The sequence below is a fragment of the Rhipicephalus microplus genome, chromosome X, assembly GCF_043290135.1.
Source record: "Rhipicephalus microplus isolate Deutch F79 chromosome X, USDA_Rmic, whole genome shotgun sequence".
NCBI classification, from domain to species: domain Eukaryota; kingdom Metazoa; phylum Arthropoda; class Arachnida; order Ixodida; family Ixodidae; genus Rhipicephalus; species Rhipicephalus microplus.
The window spans coordinates 435,118,469-435,136,383 of record NC_134710.1 but is presented as its reverse complement, the minus strand read 5'-3'; the positions used below and the strand labels follow the sequence as shown (position 1 = coordinate 435,136,383).

The following is a 17,915-nucleotide window of genomic DNA, read 5'->3' as shown; positions in this document are numbered from 1 at the left end:
AAATCCAGCTGATGGTTCAGAAAACGTGTCTTAGCGACACCCGTGAGATAGAACGGTGCGTTGGACAGCTTCACAGAATCATTCCAATAGTTAAGCGCACTCACACGGTCGTACTCATCCAACCAGTCTTCAACGTCTTCACCGCGAAGGCCGGCGAACATCGGTGGATCTTTTTAAGGGGCGGTGACAGTCCAAGAAGGCATGCCCAGGGGTGCAGGCGGGGTGGATGAAGCCGTGTTGTTGTGCTCGTCTTCCGACATGACCGCAAGCTGACTGCGCAGACGGCGACCCGACCGGAGCTCCAGGGATGGTACGTAGTCGAAGATAACAAAAAAGCGCTGAAGAAAGAGGACCAGGGACCGGAAAGCACTCTCCACCACTTGTGTATATATATATATATATATATATATATATATATATATATATATATATATATATATATATATATATATATATATATATATATATATATATATAGAACTCATATGATTGTATTCATGATATTTCACGGTTTCGCAGCACTGTCACGGCGACGAGGACTGGACAGTTGCAAATATGTGTTTTAGTGTAATTACCCTTCCTAATGTACTGCTGTCGTTACATTCTCTCTCTCTCTTACTAACAGATCAATGGTTCTAAGCCCGACATGTCGAACAGCCATCGCATACACAACTAGAAACCCCCAAACAAAATTCTCTGAACAAGATAGTATGCACTTTAAACGCCGCTTTGCGTATTTCGCCAACACTGCCTGGTACCTTTTCAAAGCAAGACAGTGCCTGGAGAAACCTTTTCTTCCGCGCCGCCTCCCTGGAGTCTCGGGACGTCGTCTTCGATGCCTGATTAGTAACGGTCGGTGAGACAAAAAAACTTCTACGGCACGTAAGCCCCTTACCTGAACCAGACACCATCTACAATAAAAGGACCACCAGCCAACAACCCTGAACGCAACACTTCTAAGAAGATACACACTCACGAAGCTACTCGCATATCACAATGAACCGTGGAACGTTCAAGATTTTTCCTCGCTCTTTTTTATTGTCATCTTTCTTTCTTTTTTTCACTTATCCGCTCTTTGGTAGAAGAAGAAAGTGCTCAACAGCGCAAACGGCAGGACGTGATAGAAGAGGCGAAAACCGAGCGCTGAACTAACAAAGTAAGTTTATATAAAGAAAACTGCAATATAATGGAAAACAGAATCTGCGTGTAACCATGTAACATAAGTAAAATCGCACATACATGCGCCAAACGCCCTACCTAATCAAGAATCAGTCACATCAGTGGACCCCAGATCACTAATTTCACAGCCGTAAAAAGAAATTGAGGGTACGCTAACACAGGAAGCGCCAAGTGGTTGAATGTGGAAGGCTTCGCTGTTCTCGCACTTGCGCTGATTTTTAGATCACGCCATGTTCACACACTTGTCAAGAACTGCCTGACAACCACTCTTTTTACAAAGGTCCACCAGGTGGCTGGGAACGGAGCCTTTTAGAAAATAAGCATCCTACCTCAAACGATTGTATATGCATTGGCCTGTTTAAAACTGTAACAACCACAAGTAAACAATATCTTGTACATAATCGCTAATATACATTGAACATAGCGCGTAGCGTGCTTTTTAGTGCATGCTTCTACTTAGGTCCGTCGCCGTTGACCCTGCGACATAGCCCAGCGAGCTTGTCACGTGCGCAGTACACAACTCTGATACCTATTTTGCCAGCGAGTTTCTTTAGCCTATGGGAAACTTCGTGTACGTAGGGAATGGCAGCCGTGCTAGAATGAGGCTTGATCCGTTGGCTGTTGCTTTGTCCCCTATTAGGCACTCGTGACGTTAGGAGAGTCTCGGAGGTGAAAGTTAGCAGGGGATTAGGAAAACCTGCTTGTTGAAGGCGGTGAACATGGTGCGAAAAACCACATACTATCTGGTGGTGACCAGAGCAAGTTAGAGCGGCCTTCAGGCAGAAAAAAGCGACGCTTCGCTTGGTTAGCTTAGAATGAGTGGATATAGAAGGAATGAGAATTTTTTTTTGAGCGTGGCATGCACGGCCAACAGACAACAGAAAGAAGCGTGCACTAATAAACACAGGCAACAAAAAGAAGCATGCACAAAGAAGCATGCACCTAGAAAAAAAGTATTCACTAAGAAACACGCTACGTGCTCTGTTGGACGAGTTTTAGCGTTTGTACACAAGATATTGTTTACTTGTGGGCTCTGTTACATTTGCCAATTAAGCATATGCATAAATGATCGGTTGAGGGCGCACGCTTACTTTCGAAAACGCTCCGTTTCCTTTTTTTGCTGACTTCGTGCATTCACACATAAAAAAGTCTGAACTACATACACCCACTCACACACACTAAAATTCAAACTTTAAACCAGAAAAACATAGAATAAAAAAGCTAGAGATGCAACAGTATCTACGGTCCAGAAAAAAGCAGGTGATGCAACAATGTCTTACAAACCCCACAAGCTGATTGGGGCACAACTTGACCCTTCTGCTATTAAGGCAAACCTAAGTGAGTAAGACAAGATGCAGCACACATGTCGCATTGATGTCTAATAAGTCAAAACTCAGAGGCAGAAAACAAAACCAAAAAATTGCACATTCAAGACCATCACCGTGTCTTTTTTAAAGGATAGAAAAGTTGAACAAGGAAAAAGAAAGTGCCCATTTTCCCCAAAATTCAGTTAAGCAAAAGACAATGAATGCACAGGCTCATTGCTAACTTAGCACATTCACGGATTTTAAAAATCTGAAGTGACTGAACAACATACACACACTCCGACACACTACTTATAAAGCTTTAAAAGCAGAAAACGAAATAAAAGAGCATAGATTGAAGCAATGTCTACGTACCAGAAAAGCAGGAAATGCCACAGGGACTTACAATACCCACAAGCTGAAGGGGGCACATTCTGTTCCTTCTGCTCACAAGAAAAACTTTATTGAGCAAGACAACATGCAGTAAAGAAGTCGCGTTGGTGTCTAATAAGTCAAATTTTAAAGGCAGAAAAAAACCAAAATCCTGTACACTCAAGACCATCCCCACAAAATGCTAACAGTCCCTTAAGGTGACCAGTCATACCCTTTTTAGCACAGAAACGATATGGAGCAGCGTTTGCCAATCCAGAGCAGTTCTCGGAAAAACATTGCAACAATGTATAGGAAAAAAATAACTTATGGTGGAGGCACATGACACTGCCAGTCACCAACAAGATATGGACACAGTTCTTGTGTTGCAAGAAGTGCACACCAGAGTTCTTCAAACAGTGGAGAATGCCTTCTCGATCCAACCAGTGTGGCTACCATTAAAATAAAGTTTCTGAACTGACTCGCAGAACTGGTGTTGATGCCCCTTGCAACCGTCTGATGATCACGACTGTCAGCCTAGCTATCACTTCTAGTTGGGTTGCTTCAAGGAGACTTGCAGTGGTCGGCCCGTGTAGTATAAACCATTTAAAGCCTCGATGGCCCGCACACAGTCCAGGTAGTTGGCCATGGTAACGAAACCAAAATTTTTAGAGAGGCCCACGGCTCTGTCTCGGATGATGTTCACACTGGTCACCATGCCATACTGGGTGAAAAGTTGCCACAGCGAAGTTTCGTCTGTATCGGTATCAATGTTGTAGACAAAGAGTACATGTCCAGCTGCGTCGGCTGCTATGGGAGCGAAATCCATGTCTTCCGTCGGGTACTGGTGGAAGCCCGTCGATGGGCTGTAACAGTAACAATCATGAGCGCCGCACACGGGGCCTCCGCAACTGGTGCTCGAGGGCCCGGTCTTCTGACCATGGGGTCCCCGACCCCCAGGAGGTCGCAGCTTCTTGGTCCTGTCTACAGTGAACTGAATAAGAAGCGGCTCAGTGGCGCCTGGAAGTGTCTGGCCATTCAGGGCTGACATGGCAGCCTCAGCATTTTTACGCAGATCATACAGAGCAAACGCCACCCCCTTGTTACTCAGTCCGTCGTCGTCCTTCAGCACTCGAAACTGAATAAGCTGGCCGAAGTCTGCAAACAGTTTCTCAACCTCCTCAGGTGGGAAGTGCTTGGGGATGCCACGAATGTAGAGGTTGGCGCGCTTGATGGTCTGGCCACTCGGTCTAGCGTATGCCACCTTGATCTTCTTGTTCTGCAGCTCAAAACCATTGAGCGACTCGACCGCCCGCGCTGCGTCGCCTGCTCTCTGATAGTCGACAAATCCAAAGCCATAGCTGTAGCCGGATGCCTTGTGGCGCACTATCTTTGAAGACCTAATGGGACCAATGCTGGTAAAAATTCCCCGAAACTCTTCATCTGTCAGGTTCTGCGGAAGGTAGTTGATGATGAGGTTTGTTTGATTGTTGCCTCCGTCACCTTCCATGGTTTCGTGTTCTTCCAGCGTGCCCGTCGATTCTGGCGCTCACTGCTGCCGTTGGGCTGTTTCGTCTGCTGCTTTCGGCCAACTCGCCACGAGTCCTGAAAAAGCAGCCGCCAATCCTGGTGAACATAGAGGTGCACAAGAGACAAAACAGTTACAGCTTCCCTCACCAAAACAAAGCCCTGTTTAGATGCAAAGAAGCGGGTGCTAACGCTTACACTGGCAGCGGCGTTGACGCTGGCGCTCACCACAGCGTTGCGCAGGAGAAATACCGAGGCAGGTGCAAGCATGCAGTAGTCCATGGACCGGCATGTCCTAATGGAGCACACCAATCACTGCTAATGGCCACTAAGAAACAGAAGAGTCGGATTGAACACAGAGACTTGCTTTCTGCGTCGTCTTTGCGAAGGACGAGCATAGGCAAGGAGTAAGGGGGAGGGGGTACGCATGCGCAATGGGGTGTACATGCCATGGTGAGGGATGCTTAAAAAAAGGGGAAGCGAAAGCAGGCTAGCAGGCGCTGCTCGCGTCGGCGTTGCGAGATGACCGAGGGAGAACATGGAGAAGGAAGAGGCACGCATGCGTAGTAAGCGTGGTTAGGCCGCAAATGAGATTGAACTCGACCATAAGTTGCTTTGCATCTAAAAAAGCAGTTCCTCCGCGAACACGATGGTGGGCGTGACGTCTGTCAGCAGTGTGGTAGAGTTGACAAACCCCCTAGGAAATCAGGGGTGGGGGACGACATCAGCATAGGAGAGTAGCAGCGATAGTGAGTAAACATGGATCAAGGTCGATATAAATAGTAAGAAAAAGGAACAAAAATCACAGGTGAAACAAAGGAAGAAAACACAGTGGCTGCAAAAAAAAATTGACGAGGAAGACGTTCGTTTATACCATGCTTTGTGTATCGTACTCCACCTTCAACGTGTCATGCATCAAAAAAGTATGATGGGCCCAGACTGCAAAAAAACATGACTAATACAAAGTTGCGCTGTTGTGGTGGCATTGAAATTCTTGTGGAGAATAGGACTACGTAAAAATAAACTCTTACGCGGGCGCCACTGCAGTGAACCACAGCAGAACGTGAAATGTTCGAAGTGCAAGGTACCAATCTTTCACCATAAAGGATCTGACAGTATAGTGGCAAGCCACACAGCGAACAACCATAAGCTATGTTGCTTCGTGTCTTTCTCCTACACACTATGCTGACATGCCAGTAAAAGCATGACAAGCTGTCGATCCGGCACGCCGGATCTTTTTATTTTATTTTAGCTCTCTGCAGAAGGGATACAGAAGAAACGACACAATAGAAAATATTTTAGCTTCGTCCAGGCATTGGTTTCTGAAAAACTTATTTTCGGCATCACAAAACAACAGTCATGCTGCAATGACTGGTGTTTCACAAAGGCCTTATGCTGAACTTGCTTAAGAGAAAATAGCGGTGATAACGACACTGATGTCAACCTGCGCATAAAAAATACTTTGGCAAAAATGTTTGCAAAATTTCTACCATTCAACTCTTCGAATTGAACAATATCGCAATTATCATTAGCACGTAGTAATTCTTTTGTTTTCCTCTCTTTAACACGAACACTAATGTTTGCCAGTTGTCGGGGTTTAAGAAATAGTTTGATGTCACTACAAATGCTAAGCTAACTAGTGTGCCGGTAAACACGACTGTGCTTTGTAACGGAAAACCTAACACAGACCGTTGCCAGTACACAGTTCTAGTTTCGAATGGGAGCAGTACGAGCCCACATAAAACTGTGGAAATGCTTACTAAAACCTCATAGAACATCCTCTAACAGTCAAACTTCTCTATAAAGACACTAATATAGGAGACACATGTGTATACGAGACACCAGTGTGTCTACAGTAAAATATGCGTAGATAAGAACAGGCATCTATTGGTACCCTGCTTATGAGAGACATCTCATATAAAAGGCAGGAACTGCTTTCCGGAGCATGTCTCTTATAAAATGAATCAACTGTGCTTTCCTTGGCATGACGTTATATTAGATAACAATATTGTTGTGTCTAACAATAAACAAGTCCTTAAAAGGGCCCTGAAACACTTTTTTGAGTAACCATGGAATTGAGTGAATGGAAGAGCTAATTGCTTCACAAATTCAACGCCGCAAAAATTCTAAGAATCTATCCAGCACAAGCATAGTTACAAACGTTTCTCACACGCTCCGATTGCATTCTCTCTTTTCTTGTCTCGAGGAAAGCGCTGGATGCTAAGCAGCGAGAAACGGGAGGGGCAAACAAAATATGTCACGTGCGCCTCGTGACCTTTAGCACTTTTTCCTTTTTTTTTATCGAACACGCGGCTTTTTGAGTGCAATCACGCACGCACGTGTGGACAAGAGACGGCCTCCCGTGGTGATCTCTGTAACGACCGAGGGCGCCATGTTAAAATCAGCCAATGGCTGATAGATAGGCATTTTACGAGTGGTTTTTGAGCGTCTTCCGTCATTTGTCGAGGGAAGAGAAAGCAATTTTCAGCCGACTTTTATAATTTATTGTGAATTTTCGGCCACGTGCGGTGCTATAACATTTGGATCGCGTGTTCTCGGGAGCCTCTACTGCGAATCAGCAGTGTTTTCTGATCATGCTCAAAAAATGTTGCAGGGCCTTTAAGTGTACACTTCTTACCTCCAATGATAGCGTAGGTCTCATTCTCGCAGAATTGATGCCTTCAGTTACTATACAAGGAAATATTGTTCAGCTACCCACTTGTAATGAGATTACGTACTACGTGACGCCATATGTCATTTTTTCCAGGACGATAGCGCGGTGAAATAGGTTGCCTTCTGAAGTAGCAGAAGTTACTTCACATGAAGTATTTTCAAGATTACTTCAGGGTCTAAAGTAGTGTACTCGCGAGGATGTGTAGGGACGAAACGGTACTGTGAAATGGCTTTGTATTTCTACTCCCACGTGCCACTGCGTATAGTTGACAATGAATTGCTTTATTATTGTGATGTAAAAGTGTGAGTGTCTGTATTCAGTGCTGAAGATTTGTATTCTTATGCTTGTATATTATGCTTTATGACAACATATGACATATTTGAAACAGGAAGTTTTTAATAACATGAGCTTAATGAACTTATGACCAGTGAATGAGAAGCATGACGAATGTCTGCAAGCTGTAGGCCAAAAAGCAAGTACCTTACTTGCAACCAAAACATATTACGCTAAATACCAGTGCAAAAAAGATGTTTGAAGCGACATTGTCAGTGCCACCTAAGTTTCACAAGCTATTATACAAACACAGTCGTGCTGTTCTGAAAAAGCAACTGTGGGCAAACAGAATGCGCTGAAAAATGCCTAAAGTGTAATTTTTGACTGTGCTGCTTTGCATCTTACAGTGTTGGCTGCTAAACTTAGCCAAATTGACAAAGTTACCGGAACAGGACACTCCAAAATGCATAGCGCGACAATGACACACCCAGTTTAATATTTGGAGCAGACTTCGAAAGTAAGGAATTTCTGTTTAGGAGTAGACAGAAAACTGTATAAACCTCTTGGAGCTGAATGAGTTTGTACAATCACTTCTTGTTGATCCACATTGCGCAACAGAAAATGCTTCTTTTAAATGGCTTTCCAATTCTTACGAATAAGTTTTTAACATCCTAAGTGAAAGTACACATCATGGTCAGAAAGTCGTCACGATCAGCAACGCCAAGCGAGGCAGTGCTGTAAGCTGCAGGTGCCACAGGTGGTCGAAGTTTTTGGAGCCCTCTGCTACCACTTCTCTCATAATAATATGGTGATTTGGGGACATTAAGTCCATCGATTTTAAAGAAAATAATTGTCAGCTATCACGTTTTCCTGATGCAAATGTACACAAGCAAGTCTTTATGACGTGTAGATCTAGACGAGTCCAATAGTGTCATTGCCCACATTTGGCGCATCTACTCCATCTGAGATTTCACTCTGCTTTGATCCGCGCTTCTTGAGCCTTATATAGTGCTCGACTCAGTAGACAGGCTATCTTTATGCCTATTTTTGCCTAAAGTTAATTAGTGCATTGATAGTCATAACAGCACTCGTTATGCTGTCTTAGTCTTGCGCGCACAGTTTATGCACATCAGGAAGAACTGATTCCTGGATAAAATGGAGCAATGCGTGGTGACAAACACAGCTATTGAAAACTGCAGCGCTTGTGTCTTCGTGCTTCATAGGAAATGTGAGGGCTGTTTGTCTCTTCGAACAGATAAATTCAGTTGCAGAAAGATGTATTTTCTTTTCGACATGACTGACAAGGTCGGCATGTTTTCCAACAATTTCGCACCTGCACACATAACAGGCTGCCCTCACACAATTGGAACTCACTAAGGCTATCCAGTCTCTGAATCGGTCATCTTTTAGACACTACTATATGAACCTTTGAGTGTGTAGCAGAGAGGCAAAGGAATAAAGATGCTGCTACATTGTAAAACGAAATCAACTGAAATACTTCATGACTGGAAAAAATTGTGCCACGATTGCTGCGGAAAACAAAGTTAGAGAGGAGACAAAAAAAAAAGAAGTGGAGAATACATCAAGGAGGTTTCAACAAAATGCGGGAGTGGAAGCTTTCGCAATGCCTTGCCAGCAGTAGTCAAGCTAGGTTTTGCCCTCCAAAAATCTCAGAAACATACTATTTTCTGGTGGTGCCCACTTTTTTTGGCAGCAGTGGTTGCGGCTGTGTACAAGCATTGACCCTTATGTTCACTCCGTCCAGGTGGTGAATCTTATCTGAACGGCTCACTGGACAGCACTGCTTAGCCGCTGCTGCTGTACCCTCGGCACGTGCAACTACGTCACTGAACTTCAGCCGCTACTTTCGCCATCTACCGGAAATGGAGCCCTAAAAATAGACCATCGTTTGTCATTGCTTGTCATTTTGGTAGCACTGGCTGCGACTGTGTACAAGCATTGACCCTTCTGTCCGCTCCGTCCAGGTTCGTTGCTTCTCGGTGCACTCCTTTCTGTTTTGCGTTTTTTCTCGCTTCCACTGCTGCCTTTAATATAGTTTATATAGTTTATTTCCTTTTTTATTTTGTGTCTCGTGTTTCGTATTTTGAGTTTACTTTTCTTCATTACTTATCTTGAGAATGCCGACTTGCGCGGAACTAGCAAAGGAATTACAGGCTCTTCGGCAGGAGGTCGCAGAGATGAAAACAAGCCTTGTGATGTTCAATGACCTTTTTGAACGTGTAAAGAATGACAATGAGGCACTAACTAAAGAAAACAAGGTCCTGAGGGATGAGAATAAGAAGCTCAGTAAACAAATATGTGATCTCGAACAATACTCACGACTTAATAATGTTGAACTGAAGGGAATCCCTGACACAAAGGGCGAAGACTGCTTGGCAGTCGTCCAGGTTATCGGTGAGAAGATTGGTTGTCCGATTGCCGATACAGACATAGACGCCGCGCATCGGGTGCCCGCAAAGAATGGAAGCAACATTATTGCGCGATTCTGTTCGAGAAGCAAGAAGGCTGAATTTGCTAGGAAGGCAAGAAAGGCACGCCTGTCTACCACAGATATAGAGTTTTCTCAGAGCACAGGCCCTAAACCTGTGTATGTGAATGACTATCTCACACCAGAGCGAAAGCGCCTTTTTCCACAGGCACTTGCGCTTAAGAAAGCCAATCAGTGGAAGCATCTCGGGACTGACAATTGTACAATCAAAGCCAGAAAGGCGGATGACAGTCGCGTTTTTCGAATTGCATGCACAGAAGATCTCAGTATTCTCTTAGATATCCTATCAGTCCCCATTTTAAACCGACCTTAGATCAACATGGCTGCGTTCTCGTGGCAGCAAACATCAGAATTGCTACTCGAGAAGTCACCATCCCTATCACTACTTTACTTAAACATTCGCAGTCTTAGAAAGCACCAGGATGACCTTGCTGCGTTGGTTCATTCTCTGTCATATGTTTATCTGAAACTTGGTTGTCTGGTAATGAGGGTAACTTGTACGGATTGCCAGGTTACTATTCTGAATACTGTAATTGGGAGCTCTGTCGTGGTGGCGGTAGTGCCATACTTGTCAACTCATCCTTAACCTACACACGCCGTAGTGACATAACCTTCAACAATATTTTATGTGAATCTGTTTGGCTTGAATTCAACCATAGTGTTATACCATTGAATAGCCGTAGTACTATTACAGCTTCCATTTATCGGTCACCTTCATCGTCGTATTCCAATTTTTGTAATCAGTTAAGCATCATTCTTAATAACCTAGTGAGGGAAAATAAAAACGTTGTCTTATGTGGTGATTTTAATATCAACATTATTGATCCTGATAGTGCATCGGGCTTAGAATATATGAACTGTTTATACTGCTACGGCTTTACGTCGCATATCTCAGCACCAACTAGAAACGATTTACTAGGTTCGAATACCCTAATAAATTATATCATCTCCAACATTTCCACTGAACACGTTGCAGGTGTAATAGATCATAACATTACAGACCATAATCCCGTATTTTTTATTCTGGGCTCCAAAAATACCAAGGCCAGCAACATCTTTGCGAAACGCCGATTCGACGCGGACAAGTTTGTGCAAATAATTAGCACAATATACTGGGCATCGGTGACTAATCTAGACTGCGCAGAAAAAGCTTTTGTGTCTTTCTCAGAAGTAATAGCTTCACGTATAGATGCATGCACCACTTCCACTACTGTCACCAAGTGGTATCGTTCCCCTAGAAATCCATGGATAAGCAACTCGTTCTTGAAGTCCATTAATAAAAAGGATAACCTTCATAAGAATTTAAAGTTGCAGCCTTATAACCTCGCATTAAAATGACGCTTTCACAAATACTCAGCAACAGTATCTTCTTTACTTAGGCGTGCTAAACGCAATTACTACCGGAATCTCATTGTAAAAAACACAGGTAAAAGAGACGGTGCTGGGAAATCAATAAAGAATTTTTAAACATGAAAAACTGCTCAGAGCCCACAATAAAAATAAAGCAAGGTGACAAAATGTATACCGACCCTGTAAGAGTGGCCGCCACGTTCAGTGAGCATTTCTGCGCATCTGCGTATACGCAGCAATCACCAGGTCATTTACGCAATATACCACGGTGTACTCATTCTTTTTATCTTCATTCCACGTCTGCAGATGAAGTCCTTCAGGTCATCACATCACTAAAAACCACAAGTGCTGGTTTAGATAATATTGATCCTTTTGAAGTAAAAGTAGTTTCAAACTTAATATCACCATCTTTGGCAGTAATTATTAACAAGCTGTTTTCAGCGCGTGCGTTTCCGAGCTGCCTTAAGGCTGGTAAAATAGTTCCAGTTTTTAAGAAGGGTGGTAAGACTTTTGTACAGAATCATAGGCCAATCTGTATCCTGCTTTCTTTGGTAGGGTAACTGAAAAGGTATTCCACATTAGAATAATGCCGTATCTGAAAAAATATAATCTTTTATCTCCACAACAATTCGGATTTCGTCAAGGATATTCAACTGAGTTGGCACTAATTACCTTACCGGAGGAAATCAAACATTCTATTGATAGAGGGTTATTTGTGGGATCTGTGTTTATCGATTTGACGAAGGCTTTTGACACTATAAATCATCACGTTCTACTTGCTAAACTCGAATCATTTGGTATGTCTGGTCCGCCACTAAGTTTTATTAGGAGCTACCTCAGTAACCGGTCTCAAATGGTTTATGTTATTGGCCATCTTTCAACGCCCAAGTTGATTAACGTTGGTGTTCCACAGGGATCAATTTTAGGCCCACGTTTATTTTTGATGTTTAATAATGATCTACCTACCATTCTTACAAGGACCAAGTGCATACTTTACGCTGACGATACAATCATCTTTCAGTCATCTAAATCAGTTTCTTCACTACAGTCTGACCTCAACACAGAATTACATAACATAACTTTATGGTTCCAGGCCAATAATCTTCAGATCAATGCTACTAAAACCGTGTTTAGGTTGTTGCATTCCCCGCGAATTTCACTTGACATACAACCTTCCCTTCACATTGGTAATAACGTCATAAACATTTCCCGTGAAGCGCGGTTTCTTGGCGTCATCTTAGATAGCGAACTAAAATTTCACAAACATGCAGCATCACTTGTTAAAAAGATTGCATTTGGTATTCACGTTATCATCAAGACATGAACTTATTTTCCGCCTCACATCATACGTACTTTGTATTTTGCTCATATTCATAGCCATATTTCGTATTGCGTATCATCTTGGGCCGACACATATTTCACGCACATCGAACGTTTGCAGCGACTTCAGAATCAAGCAGTTAGATTAATGACTTTCAGCCCATTTTACTTCTCCTACAGCTCGTTGTTTCCTCAGCTTAACATACTCCCATTGAGACAATTATTTTGTCATAAAATGTCCATTGTCGCCTTTAGACTCATCACGCATGACATTTTTATTGCATGCATTGATCATCGTCACTTAACTAATGGTAACATCACCCGGTTTTCCTAGTGCAATAATCTTCTTTTGCCGGCCATAAGGACAAAATACGGCAAGTTCCAACCTTTTTTACTAGCATAGCCTTTAGGAATTCATTGCCTTTCGAATAGAAATCATCGCATAACATCCATATTTTCACTTCACGCAGTAAGAAATATTACGTTCAGGAATTAATCAACTCAACCACTTTGTGTAATTAACTGTTATAGCTCTCCACAGTTCTGTGCTATTTTACTACTTAAATTTGCCTTTGTATAATTGATAACACTGATATTGAAACGTGTTGCATTTGTCACGTAGAGTTCATTATTATTGTTTTTTGTCTTCACTTGCTTTTGACTTTTTCCTCGTTATTTTTCAATAGTGAGTATTACCATTAAGTTGTGTATTGATCGTATTTTTATTGTTAATCAAGATTATTCATTATTACTCACAAGTCCGTATACTATTGCTGTATTTTTGTAATTACCCCATCCATGTGGCCATAGGAGGTCCCCCTGCCAGTTTCTCTGAAACTTTGGAACCTCCTGCTGTAATAACGCTAACAATGTAACTCAACTGAACTATTTAAATGACTTGACTTGACATAGACATTCATTGGATTCGATTTGTTAGTCTAAAAGCTACGTTAATTGAACTTTAAAAGATAGTTGTTTCCGAAGAAATATTCCGCAGGGACAAGACTCGGTGATTTATTCTCTAATAAGATTTCGTTGAATGCCAAGTTTACTAAAGAAAACCAGTAACACAAGGCGTACTTTGAGCACTACATAACCCAAAAAGGTTGCCATGTTAAACTCATTGGGCGTGCGAGGAAAACGCTTTTCCGTAACCAGCGAACGCCCACATCTCATCATGCCCCTTGTAAGATAGCTGCCGCAGCTGCCATCTTACAGTTGGCACGGCTTCACTCTTGGGCAACAATTTCCACTCTAGCAATTTTTTAAACCTCCTTGGAGTACATTGCTTTTGTAATGTGCACTTCTTTTTTGTCTCCTCCCTAACGTCGTTTTCTGGAGCAATCGTAGCGCAATTTTTTTCACTCATGAAAAATTAACTAGCCCTACATCTTGTTTTGCCATGGTTTACTTTGCAGTCCAAATGCACGCACTGCTCGTGCTTCTCCTGACCTCACTGTCGTCACTTCCCCGGCAAGTCAGCACGCAACAGGGCCCCCTGCCGTATAGAATGAGTCTTGGTCAGGCCAGAGTACACTTTTTTTTTCTTTGATGCAGATGGCTTCATGCAGTTTTAAGAGTGAAGAGTAGAAACAAGAAAGATGGTATCATTCATGGAGGTCTGTGCATGAGTGGTCTTGGGCCTTTCTATTAACACTTTTTTTTTCTCTTACACTGACATGAATTGCGAAACGCTTATGTCGCTGGATAACCAAACACGGTCCAGTGTACAGTGGTTGCAGCGATTTGCGAACTGCGTCTGTTCGACAAAAAACATGAGTGGCGGCCTGTAAATCTTAGAAAAGGAACGGCTTGTGTGTTGATTTTTGGCACAGCAATTGCTTTGAAAACATCTTGCAAGCGTTTTAGACAAGATGGGGTATCCGGCTCGTTCTCCTGAGAAGGACGTTTGCAGATGAACTCAGCAGGCCTCCACCGTCGAGTTCTTAAGGTTAGCTTCGCTCAAACACTTCGAAGATCTCCTTTAAATGTACTTCATGTACAAAGGCGCACCAAATCAAAGCGTGAACCTAGTGGTCAGTGTCACCATGAGCCGTCAGCGCTGCTTTCACTCCACGGTGAAAGCGTTTCACTAGGTCATTTTCTTCACGATTATATGCAGTTATGCACTGATAGTGCATTCCCAGTAGTCTTGAAAAGTGGTTGAAAAATGTACATTCAAATAATCTGCCCCGGTCGGTAACCGCTTATTTCTCGAACTGCGAAATTGCAATACCCAGATGTCAACAAAAGCACCAACTCAGTGGGTATGGCTTCGGCTGTAATTCCGCTAATTGGGGCTGCTTCTGGCCACTTGGTGAACCTGTCGACTATTGTTAGAAGGTAACAATATCGGTTAAAAAAAGGAAGAGGTCCGACGATGTGTATATGTACCTTGAGCAGGTTGCTCAAGGTACACACAGACTGTGATAGTCACCAGGAAGCAGAAACTTTGGAAAAGAACGTTGGTATGTTGGCTCGTATTTTGCATTGTTGAGAATTGAGGTAGGCATACACGAGCCAAATTTCTCAAACCAGTCTTCATTTCAGGCCACACGTAACATTTGCACATAAATTTCTGCATTGTTCTAATATTAAAATGGAAAAAGGAATGAAAATGCTTCGATATTCTTCACCTTAATGTAAGTGGTACAAAAAGCCTTGGCGAGCTGGTCGGCATGTGAGACACTATGGCGTTAAAGTATCGCCTGGGGCAGGAAGATTTTTGAACAGGGAACTCGTCAATGTACTTATGCCGCGAAGTTCTTCATCCTCCAACTGAGCTGATGCCAGCTGTATGTCTGTCACCTGTGCAGCTTTTATTTCTTCAACTAGGCTAGTGCATTGACCGGAATATTATTGCACTTTTGACAGGCTCATCCTGCATCACAAATTCTGCGAGGTAAGCCAACTGCCTAGTCTCTGTCGGCGAGTACTTTGTTCTTCCAGAGTTCAATGCACAAGTCGATCGTTTATTCTCTGTGAACAAGGTGAAATGACGTCCTCAGAGAAAATAGCACAAGTGCATCACGGCGAGGTAACATGCAGGACGTTTGTGGCCAAAAAGAATGTAGCGCTTCTCCGGTCCTGACAGCTTTTTTCAAGAAAGAAAGCAAAGGTTTCCAATAGCCGTTAATGAATTGCTGAAGAATTTCAACTGCTACGCCATGAGCATTCCACATAAGACTGGTGGAAACATCGTGCTTCGATGCGTTAAGAGTGGTACTCCAGCCAGTTTGTCCTTTATGTTAGAAAAAAGCTTGTTCTGCAGTGTCTATTAAGGCTAATGCTGATGCGGCTGATTTCACGTGAACCAGCAGGTCTTCAAGCGGTTCAACCGCTGTGGCACAAGAAGGGGTAAACCACACGTAGAAATTCGCCAAACCGAGAAAAGCCCTAAGATGTCGAATCGAGTTTGGACGAGATTGATTGATATGTGGGACTTAACGTCCCAAATCAACCATATGATTATGAGAGACGCTGTAGTGGAGGGCTGCAGAAATTTCGACCTCCTGGGGTTCTTTAATGTGAGTTTGGACGAGGGTAATTCACAATGGCCTGAACCTTGGCAGGAAGGGGCTGAATGTCATCGCTGTTTACGATATGTACGAAAAACCCCGGAGATGTCACACCCAACTGGCACTTCTATGATTAAATAACAAGATCATGCTCCTGAAGGCAACTGAAAAGCAAATGCAGGTAGTCGTAATGAAATTCTCTCGACGAACTGGATCCTATAATGTCATCAGTGTAAGTAAACGCAAATGATAGCCCATGGATAGTCCATGCACGACTACGCCAATAAATCGTCGGAATGTTTGCACAGCATCTTTGAGGCCAAGTAGCATTCTCTAAAATTCAAACAATATATAGGGAGCTGTGATGGTGGTTTTAGAAATATCTTCTGGAGCCATTGGAGTCTGATGATATGCCTCTGCCAGATCAATCTTGAAAGGTTGTGCTCTGTGAATACTGGCTGTAAAATTCTGAATGTTCGGCAGCGGGTATCTGCTAGGAATTGTGGCTGCATTCAGAGCACGCGAGTCTTCACACTGACGCCAATCACTGCTTTTCTTAGGTTCCATATCTACAAATGACGATCACACACAACATGAAGGACGACCACTACCCAGTTCCAGCATTTATTTGAAGTTGTTTTTGCTATGCTTATCTTTATTGGTGCGAGGTGACGAAGTGATGCATGTGATGGTGGCCCTCAAGAAATTATGAAGAGTGTTCAATGTTATGGCACTAAGCTTTAGTCCAGTCATGTGCCAGTGTAAGGTGTATAAACTCGTCAAGTAATGTGTTATAGGGCTCTGGAAGGGCGTGCCATATTGTGCAGACGAATGACTAAGTGGAAAAGTTTGATCCAGTAGTGGAATCTACCTTTGATCTTTTGCCTAAGAGGGCCTAGTTCACAAGATGATCAACACTGAGTATTGCATGACTGACAGAAGTGACTATAAAAATTCAACTCAATGCACTTCTAAGTCTAATATTTAGCGTGATGAACTTGCGGCAGTGTATGTTTATTTTTGTTCTGTTCACAGTGTGTGATAGCAAGATTGGCCCAGAGTTTGTTTATTGTCCTTGGTCTCTGGGTACCCAATTGGGTACGTCTGTTTGAAAGGCTACAAATAATCACAATTCAATATCTGCATGTCCAAACTTATCTTGGCACAATAAAGATGGATTACCTTCATGAAGACCCGAGAAGTGCTGCGGTTTGTCTTATTCGCAAAACAAACCAACATAAATGATCGAGTATTGCAGGAGCACTCAGATGCGTACTGCACGAGTGCTCGGCTGCGAGCTCGTCATAAGTAAAACGCTTTTATTTTCAAGGTTGTTGCATGAACAACAACACATTTAGTACATTTCTGTAACTGTAGATGTCCTGGAGATAATAATGAAAGTCACTTTGGTCTGATATTTGTGTATTCAATCTTAGAGACTCCAAAAATTAGGAGTACGCTAATGGATACCATCACATTTTGAGACAATTCTTCCATTTCTAAGTTTCATAAATTTTCTGCGTTTGTTTAGACGGGCAAGGAGTAGAGCATTGAAGCTTTGCAAAAGCTTTTTTCTTTAGTGCGTTCTTGAGACTCAGGAGCCTAAGCTACGAGTGGCTAACACGCTCACCTCTGTTCATGTGTCAACCAGCAACCGAAGTCCGCAGACAAACTCTTGAACAAAAAACACTGGGAGAAACGCGATAGTCACTCGTTACCATTGGTGGTTCCTGATGCCGTTTCCCGTCCAGCCACATGTTAGAGCGCCGTGCCGCACAGAATATTCTAAATATCGGACGTGCCAGCAGGGCAGCGGAGACTCCAAAGAATGTGTTGCTGAAGACGGACGGTTGAAACGAGCTGGCGAGTTAGGTCGAGATTGGCTGTAGCGC

General features: G+C 43.0%; 1 pseudogene; it reads right to left on the bottom strand.

The window, feature by feature from the left end:
• Window positions 1–1,011: 1,011 nt before the first annotated feature.
• Window positions 1,012–17,915, bottom strand: part of LOC142776585 (ELAV-like protein 1-B pseudogene) — a 70,583-nt pseudogene continuing 53,679 nt past the window's right edge.